Source organism: Giraffa tippelskirchi, chromosome 10, assembly GCF_054371585.1.
Source record: "Giraffa tippelskirchi isolate mGirTip1 chromosome 10, T2T-mGirTip1v1.2.pri, whole genome shotgun sequence".
NCBI classification, from domain to species: Eukaryota; Metazoa; Chordata; class Mammalia; order Artiodactyla; family Giraffidae; genus Giraffa; species Giraffa tippelskirchi.
Genome location: NC_137284.1, coordinates 73,577,484 through 73,587,989, shown reverse-complemented (window position 1 = coordinate 73,587,989; position 10,506 = coordinate 73,577,484).

The following is a 10,506-nucleotide window of genomic DNA, read 5'->3' as shown; positions in this document are numbered from 1 at the left end:
AGTCCACAATAATAAATTAATTAATTAATTAAATTTAAAAAACATAAAAGAAGTCATGTTTTCAAAACATAATGACTAAGTTTTTTCAGACTTGATGGAAATTATAAACCCACAGGTATAAGTTCAATGAGCCCAAAACATGACACATGAAGAAAGTTTAACCAAGACACATCATATATCAAATTGTTCAAAACCAATGAAAAAGGGAAAATCCTTAAAGACATGTTATATATAAAAGGAACAAAAACAAGGATGATAGCAGATTTCTCGTTAAAAAAAAATTCAAGTGAGAACAACAGTGGAGCAACATCTTTAAAGTAATAAAGAGAAAAAGGCAAATTTAGAATTCTATATCCAACAAAAATCTTTAAAAATTAAGGCGAAATAAAAATGTTTTCAAACATACAAAAGCTGAAAAGATCCATCACAAGCAGACCTGTGCTATAAGAAGGGTTAAAGGAAGTCCTTCACACAGAAGTAAGATGACACCAAATGGAAATGGTGTGAAAAGCATGAAAGTCAATGAAAGAATAAATAGAAGGAAGAGTACTGACAATAGCAACTACATGAGTAAACATAAGAGATTTGCTTTTATTATGTAAATTTTTAAAATATTATTGTTTAATCTGATAATTTAGAATGTGGTCTATGAGATAGCTTTTGTTGTTTAGTCACTCAGTCATATCCTACTCTTTTGCAATCCCATGGACTGTAGCCCACCAGGCTTCTCTGTCCATGGGATATCCCAGGCAAGAATATTGGAGTGGGTTGCCATTTCCCTCCCCAGGATATTTTCCCGACTCAGGGATTGAACCTGCATCTCCTGCATTGGCAGGCAGATTCTTTACCACTGAGCCACCTGGGAAGCCCGTAAGTTTGTAAGATATGTAAGAAAAACAGAAACAAATGTTAATGTGTTTTCAATAGTTACTTGAATAAATTCACACAAGAATATTTCAGAGCTACGATTCTAGAGAAATTAAAATCTGAAAACCATTCTTCTGATATCCCATGCCATGTGGCCTACATTTTCCTATTTGGCTTGAGTAGTCTTAGCATTATGCTATGGAAAATATAATTTAAGTTGAACTTAATACATTTGCTTTCACAGAGAAAAAGCAATAATCTGAAAATGATGTTCTAGTAAAGAAATATCTCACAAGGTTTGGCAATGGCTTTTGCTGAACTTTATAAATAAAAGGAAACAACTGCTGTTTCACTACAAAGTTAAATTCATCAAATATTTAGTTTAATATAGGTAACTTTTTAAAATTGGGTCAAACAGATAAGTAGATTAAAATTATATTTATAGCACAAGTCACAAAACAATGTTCCCTTCATTGCTCCCCAAACCAGTTCAAAATGAGCAATTAACATAACATACATCATTTGGGCTTTTATGAGAATGTTTATTAGGAAGGTTAGAGGGAGAAGATAACAAAGCAGTTCTCATCATTAAAAGGTAGATGAAAGCAATCATAAAACCACAGCACAGTAGGCGATTCACGAGTGCAAAATTCTATACACAGCTACTAAATTTTTCTTGTCTTGTGACATCTATTCAAAAGCATACCTAAAAGTTCTTTCAGTGAGTAGCTCTATAGTAGAATGAAAGTGGAAATTAAAATATACAAAGGAGATGGGTCTTTTGGGTAGTAAGAGAAAAAGTAGACTTCAAGATGAAAACCTAATAAAGGCAAACTACTTTGGAAATAGGTTAACTCAGCATCCTTGAAAAGAAATTCTGATGCCCACTCAAGTTTGGGAATTACTATTTTAGTCTAAAATAAAGTGAACAAAAAGCAAGAAGTCCCATGCCAAAATCTGTGCATTCAAATTTTGCCATATAAGACAACTATTAAATCTCCAGCAGTAGAGGATGAATGAAGAATTCTAAAGTGTTTCTGCTTGTCAGCAGATTCATTTCTATTTATTTGAATATTAAGTCTCTATAACCATTACATATTACTAGATTCAGCATTCTTGAAAGAATTAGTGGAAACAATACACATGAATATACTCAACACTGAACCTCAATAAATTTATGACGGATTTTACTCTAAGTCTTGCTCTGGAAGTGCTATAGTCACATAAAAGATTTTGGCTACTTATTGGAAGTATTCCTCCCATTCTAAATACAAAATCCTGTTGTATTTATTTCATGTATTTTGTGAAGCTTGTTATGGTGGGATTACATCTTACCTATGGATTGAGTTATATAATGTTTTTAAATTCATATGATGCTTCTTCATTCTTCTCCTATACCAGAAAGGGTAAAAGAACAAGAAAGGCAAAGAAATCAACAGAAGAGAAGGAATATTCAAATACATTTTTTAAGAACATGGTGAACTCAAAATCTTTTCAGAATATCAGCATACATTACTACATCAAATAAAAGCTGCTGCTGCTGCTGCTGCTGCTGCTAAGTCGCTTCAGTCGTGTCCGACTCTGTGCGACCCCATAGACGGCAGCCTACCAGGCTCCGCCATCCCTGGGATTCTCCAGGCAAGAATACTGGAATGGGTTGCCATTTCCTTCTCCAGTGCATGAAAGGGAAAAGTGAAAGTGAAGTCGCTCAGTCGTGTCCGACTCTGTGCGACCCCATGGACGGTAGCCTACCAGGCTCCTCCATCCATGGGATTTTCCAGGGACGGTAGCCTACCAGGCTCCTCCATCCATGGGATTTTCCAGGCAAGAGTACTGGAGTGGGGTGCCATTGCCTTCTCCGAAATAAAAGCTAGCATAGCATAAACATCATTTTAGATGATGACCATCACAGTGATATGGATAATCCAAGTTTAAATGGTTTATTAGGAAAGAAAGGATTAAAATAGTGGAACTAGCAAATATAAGGAAATCTGAGCCATTAAAAAAAAGTGAATATAAAATTTATCTGGTAAAGCAGTCGGTGTCAGGCCTGTAGACTCATAAGGAAATGATGAGAAACCAAATCAGATGGTGACATGAATGAAGAGATAACAGGCAGTGTTGGGCATCTGGGAAAAGAATGAAACCAAACTGATGGAATGTACTGCACCATGTTTAAAGTCATACAAATAACAATAACATTCAAGTACAACCAAAAAATGTAGCTGTGCTGCAGATGTGAACAAATGAGTTTGAAAATGGAGTCATTATATCTGGACCTAGGCTGCCTACTGGCTACATGATTGTACAGTAGTCCCATCCCCATTTTATCTGCAGAGGATACATTCCAAGATTCTCAGAGGATGCCTGAAAAGATGACAGTACCAACCCTACATACACTAGGTTTTTTCATATGTGTGTGTGCATGTGTGTGTGTGTATATATACACACACACTTAAGACTAAGTTTAGTCTATAAATTAGGCACAGTAAGAGAATATCCAAACTGCCAGCATCACTACTGTTGCACTTTATGGCCATTATTAAGTAAAATAAGGATTACTTGAGCATGAGAACTACAATAATGAGACAGCTAATCTGAAAACTAAGAAAGCTACTAAGTGACAAACAGGCCAGAAGCATATACAGTGTCAATACACTGGACAAAGGGATGATTCACATCTCAGGCAAGACAGAGTGAGACGGCAAGAGATTTCATCACATTGCCCACAATGGCATGCAATTTAAAACTTGTAAATTGTTTATTTTTGGAATTTTTCATTTTAATATTTTCAGACTACAGTTAACCATGGGTAACTGAAACTATAGAAAGTAAAACCGTGGATAAAAGACTATTGTTGCTACTGCTTAGTTGCTTTAGTCATATCCAACTCTGTGTGACCCTATGGACTGCAGCCTCCCAGGCTCCTCTGTCCATGGGATTCTCCAGGCAAGAATACTGGAGTGGGTTGCCATGCCCTCCTCCAGGGGATCTTCCTGACCCAGGGTTCGAACCCAGGTCTCCCTTATTGCAGGCAGATTCTTTACCACCTGAGCCACCAGGGAAGCCCAAGAATACTGAAGTGGGAAGCCTTTCCCTTCTCCAGGGTAACTTTCTGACCCAGGAATCAAACTAGGGTCTGCTGCATTGCAGGCAGATTCTTTACCAGCTGAGCTACCTGGGAAGCCCCAAAGTGCTACTACCATATATTCTATAAGTATGTATGTTTGTGTGTGTATGTGTGTGTGTATGTCAGGCATGTGTGTGTATACATATATATGTGTGTGTATACATATATATATGTTATTAAAAAGTAAATTATGCAGGCTCTCAGCCTAACTCCCTATTTTTAAAGTGCTCAAAAGTCACAGACAGAGAATATTTCTATTGAAAAGCACTGATCTATACAGCTACTGGAGATGCCTTGTATGTGAAAGATGAAACTAACACACACACACACATACACACACACAAAGCCAATAACTCACCCATTCTTTCTTGTAGAACAATTTATTGAGCATTTCTCATGTGAGAATCATTATGCTAAGAATTTGGAATCCATAGATTAAAACAAAACATTCCCTGCATTCAAGGAGCTCACAAGAACAGTAAGAAATAATGACTATAAAGAGTTGATCAAACACCAAATACTTGGGTATTGGGTATTGGGTATTGGGTCCAACTATCAGAAATGCACTTAGTGATGTAGAAGAAAACAAAAAACAGTGACCAAGTTCTCTCTGCCTTCAAGGGGCTTATAGCCTGGCTAATGACACACAAGGCTTCCCCAGTGGCTCAGTGGTAAAGAATCTGCCTGCCAATGCCAAAGACGCAGGTTCTATCCCTGGGTTCAGAAGATCCCCTGGAGAAAGAAATGATAACCCACTCCAGTATTCTTCCTTGGGAAATCCCATGGACAGAAAAGCTTGGTGGGCTACAGTCCATGGGATCACAAAAGAGTCAGACATGACTGAGCAACTAAACAACAAAAATGACACACAACACAGAGTAAGAAGTAAAATGTTTTAAGTGGCAATTAATATTTGAGACTATATCTTCAAACTGAGATCCACTGAGTTTGATGTGGAATTATTTCTTCCATTTGGGGTTTTCATTGGAATGATAATCTAAAAAATGCATATAAATGAATTCTAATTAATTTCTGGATAAGCATCTTAAAACTAAATACCACCAATGAATTTTCATTCTGGCATCTGCTGTTGGTGTTCTCAATCATGCATGTACTAGGTGAAGGCCTAAATAGTTTGCTAAATAAATAAAGTCTGATGGGGCAAAGGGGGAAAGGTGAGGATGAATTGAGTCATTAGAGAACACAGGGTAGGGCTTCCCAGGTGGCGCCAGTGGTATAAAGAACCCATCTGCGAATGCAGGAAACATAAGAGACACGGGTTCAATCCCTGGGTTGGGAAGATCCCCTGGATGAGGGCATGGCAACCCACTCCAGTATTCTTGCCTAGAGAATTCCCAAGGACAGAAGAGCCTGGCGGGCTACAGTCCATGGGGTCACGAAGAGTTGGACACCACTGAGGAAACTTAGCACGTACGCAGAACACATGGTAGCAGAGGTATCCAAAAGTGCCTGCACTACAGTGGTTAAAATCACCATCACATTGAGAGTGAAGTTGATGCGTGCATCCTGTCTCTGTGGAGCTCCTATATGACCTGTTCTCCACTCCTGCAGTCTTTGGGTATAGCTTACACATTTGATTTAGAATTCAGGAACTTCACAATGCTAATCACACCTTTAAGAGAACAAAAAGAAGTTATGGTGATACTTCATTAAAACTGACATTTGAAGATTATTTACTGGTAAGAGTTTTCATCACATATGAAGTCTGATTACCTGGAACCAGCAAACGAAGCTTTGATGTTAATTTTTAATCTACATTTTAAAAGGACACTTTATATATTAATATAAAACAGAAACAGATTAAATAAGAATAGAATCTGAGGCTACATCTTTTATACTCTTAAACCCAACGCTGGCAATGTAATTTCAACAATACAATATCATCTGCAAAATAATTCAGTGTTGTTCCTTTTAGTTTCATCAATTCTGTTGCTCATATTTAATATTTTCTCATTGGATTTGGTTTTATAATTTGTGAAATTTGTAAATAAAATTGTTTGTATTTTGTACTGTGTTCCTACATACATAAGTGAAATGTTTAATAAGGATAACCTAGGTTAACACTGGGCTTACTGCGTAACTCAGTTGGTAAAGAATCCACCTGCAATCCAGGAGACCCCGTTTCGATTCCTGGGTCAGGAAGTCTCCCTGGAGAAAGGACAGTCTACCCACTTCAGTATTCTTGGGGTTCCCTCGGGGCTCAGATGGTAAAGAATCCACATGCAATTCAGGAGACCTGGGTTCGATCCCTGGGTTGGGAAGATCCCCTGGAGGAGGGCATGGCAACCCACTCCAGTATTCTTGCCTGGAGAATCCCCATGGACATGGTGGGAGAGGAGCATGGCAGGCTACAGTCCACAAAGAGTCAGACACGGCTGAGCAACTAAGCACAGCACAGCACAGCACGGTTCACACCATTCAGATCAGTAATCTTTGCTACCACTCATCCTATGGTGTCCTATTTAAATAGAGTGCTCATTAAGAAGCCAACCCCTCTCTTCTCTCCTTTCTATCTAGATATGGGAGGCCTTGGACATCTCTCTAGTGAGCCACAGAGGAATTGAAAAGAAATCACAAATATATATTTAAATCGTTCCATATATTAGATATACTACCATATTTCAGGGGCTTCCCTAATAGCTCAGTTGGTAAAGAATCTGCCTGCAATGCAGGAGACCCCAGTTTGATTCCCAGGTCAGGAAGATCGACTGGTGAAGGGATAGGCTACCCACTCCAGCATTCTTGGGCTTCTCTTGTGGTTCAGATGGTAAAGAATCCGCCTGCAATGCAGGAGACCTGGGTTCAATCCCTGGGTTGGGAAGACCTCCTGGAGAAGGGAAAAGCTACCCACTCCAGCATTCTGGCCTGGAGAATTCCATGGACCGTATAATCCATGGGGTCGCAAAGAGTTGGACGCGACCGAGTGACTTTCACACACCATATTTCAAAAGTATAAAGATGCTGTTCTGAGTAATAAAAGGCCAATTCTTGTAAAGACTTTACTCATACAGTAGCCTTTTTTTATTATGGATTTTCTTAATCAAATCAACACTGAAATTCAACTTGTAAGCCTGTGTGAACCACTGTCATAGTCCTAAATTACTGCAGGAACTCAAAGAGGAACGAGATCACCGTGAGCTGCCGAAATCAAGAGGAAGCATCACAAAAGAAGAAGGACGTAAGTTGGGCCCAGAGAAAAAGGAAAGCAGAAAAGGGGTAGTTTCTTAAGTAAATCCACAGAGGAGGAAAGTGTGAGTTAGGTAAGACATGGATATGGTAGTTCTGGGAGTAGTAGGTTCAAAAAACACACTGCAAATGTTTGGCTAACAGAAATCTCTACTACAGAGTACTCTTGACTGCAAGGAGCAGAAATTCAATTTAAGAAATTCATTTTATTGCTCATATAACATAATACCAGAAAAATCAGTGATAGAACAGCCTTGAGAATGCATGGGTGCAGGAACTGAAAAGCTGAAATGCTCTTACTACTTGTTCCCTACCCACCACGTGCATGCATACACATACTCACGCACTCACACATGCATACATGCACATCTTTTCTTTACAGGTTGATTTATTCTCTCAAGCTGTCTTTCCCATCACCTAAAATCTAAACCACTTGGTAGCTCCAAGCTTAAGGCTTAAATCCTTAAAGGTGTAAGGCAGGGAGTAGCAAGAGTTAAAAATGGAAAGATAATAAAGCTAGGCTAGGTCCAGTCTCTGAGAGAATCTAGGTGTCACACTAAGGAGCTTTGGCTTTTAGAGTCAAATCTAGCCTAAGCTCAGTTAGAAATCTAAAACTGAAGAAATATGTTTATTTCAAAAATTCCTGAGCTGTAGCTTGCTCTGATAAAGTTACTGCAGTCAACCATAATCAGGCTGAGTGGCTCACAATTTCCCTCTTTTGAGAACAGTCCTACTCCAGAAGGGCAGACACCTGAGACATGATGGTGCCATCCCAATACCCTACCTACCTGCCACAGATAAATGGTTCATAGGTATATACCTTACCTAACATCAGAGTGCAGTTTGGGGATACTCAGTTTTAAATGTTTACATTTTGATTCAAATACCCAGGGAAATCTTAAAGGAAATATTCCAATACCCAGGAAATCTTCCACAGTCCATGCTGGGACACAGAGTACAACTCTGTAAAATTAACAGAATACAGATGAGTCCCACACTGAGCTTGTATTTTGCAATAGAGCAGCAAGGGGATCTGGGCCAATGATTCTGATCAATGGAACTGGATCCATTTAAAGAAGAGATTTAAGTACATAAAACAGAAGGGGAAAAAAGTAGAATATCTATGAATAGAATTCAGAGGCACCACAGAGTAGAAAGGGGAACTGAGGAACAGAAGAACAAAGGAGGAATGTCTCAATAGACTTTTCAAGTAGATCAAAACAGTGGCATCTACTGAAAAGGCTATAGAAAGAACCCTATGACCAAAAAGGCAATGAGAATTCATAGTTTCCTGATTGAATTTAACAGTAGAAATCTACATATAGGAGAGAAAGGAGACACAGAGTTTTTGATTTCTGCCAAAATGGTAAGTAGAAATAAAAATACAGAGACTCCACTCCACATTTTTACTTTTTTTTTCCAAATTCTTACTTTTTATAAAGGGAAGGGAGACGGATAATCTGTACTTCCTGCTGGGAAAATAAAAGGATGCATGATGCAGCACACTCTCTCACTCCTCTCTCTAACCCTCATCTTCCAGTACCCAGCTCTCTCAAGATGAATGAAGGAATCCAAGAGCAACTGTAGTGCTGACATTCATTTCAATGGAAAAAAAAACAAGCTTTTGCCCTGGAAACTTCACTTACTGCATGTGAGTATGGGATTTGTATTACAAGACTATGGGTTTTGAAATCAGACCTATATTCAAACCCTGGTTCCACTCCTATGAAAATGACCATTAGCATTTTACCTTTCAAAGTCTCCATTTATCTGGGGAGACAGGAAGAAAGAAAGAGGAGGTGGAACTAGGGAAACTTGAACTCAGTTGCTAGAGATGAAAGGAAGATTAGATAAAATCACTCCTGAAAAGAGTTTGGACATTAGTTATGCTCAATTGACCCCCATCCCCCTAAACAATGCCCCATAGTCACTGGGCCACAGATGTACAGTGGACTTAACAGGGTCTCTAGCCTCTAAGATAAAAGGAGACCATGCTGTTGGACTCCAAATCACAGGGTTGGTTCCCTGTAAAGATTGGTGGGCCCAGTCCCTTAAAAATCTTTCCCATGTGGAATACATTGGCGACTAACTAATTTCTAGACTAACATACACACCAGTGATTCAGACTCCTTTCTTATAACCACTCCTAAATGAGGCCTCACCACCACCATTCTCCTAAATCCCAAAAGAGTTTTTTTCTAAAGAGTTTCATAGCTCTAGCTACTCTACAATTCAATCCCATCTCCAGATGGTCATCATGCCTACCTTGGTCAAAAACTTCCACATTTCATTAAACAATCATTTGCTCATAATATTTCTCCTTCCTTCCTCAGCAGTGAATACATCATTCTTTCTGGCCATGAACAACTGAACCCCACTATTGTATATGGTGTATCCTCTCTTAAGAAAGAGTCCACCTTCCCCTCTAGAAGTTGGGTGTGCCAACAGTGACAGAATCAGCTCTTCAGAGTGATTCTGAGCACCTTTCTGATTAAGTGGCTTCTAAGCCAGGTCTGCTGTCTAGCCCAGAGATTCTGTGAACTAGTCAATGTGGTGGAGATATGCTAAGGTAAGCTTCAATGAGTCATGTCCTTGTATAGTTCCCTCCCCTTAAGTTTGGGTAGAACACGTGACTTGCTTCTAACAAATAAAAGATGGCAAAGGTGATGGATGTCACTCTTGATTAGATTGTTATATGAAAAGGTGATGTCACGTTACTCATATATGTTATAGTGTATGGGAGCAAAAGACTCTTTCTAATTGGCTTTGAATAGCAGATGCCATGCTGTAGGAGGATCACTCATGCCTGTGAGACGGTCACATGGCAAAGAACAGCAGGCAGGCTCTAGGAGCTGTAAGTGGTCTCTGATAGCCAACAAGAAAATGGAGACCTCAGTCCTACAACCACAAGGAGATGAATTTTACCAACAACCTAAGAAAGCTTGGAAGCAGGTCTTTCCCCAGTGAATCTCTGATAACACAGCAGCACTGATGAACATCTGGTGAGATCCATGAACAGAGGATCCAGTTGAGCCACATGTGAACTCCTGAGCAATGAAACTGAGATCATAAGTATGCATTTTTTAAGCTGCTAAATTCGTAGTAATGTGTTACAAAGCAATAGAAAACAGAGTCAATAATGTCTACTAAATTTATGTAATACCTAAAGTAACTAAAGTTAATTTCAATGATTTACTACCGAATATGTTCAGTGATATTTGAGTGATTTGAATCTTATTCTTCTTCTAGTGGCCAATTCAAATTCCACTCATCACTATTCCATTCAAACTAGACTAGTCTAT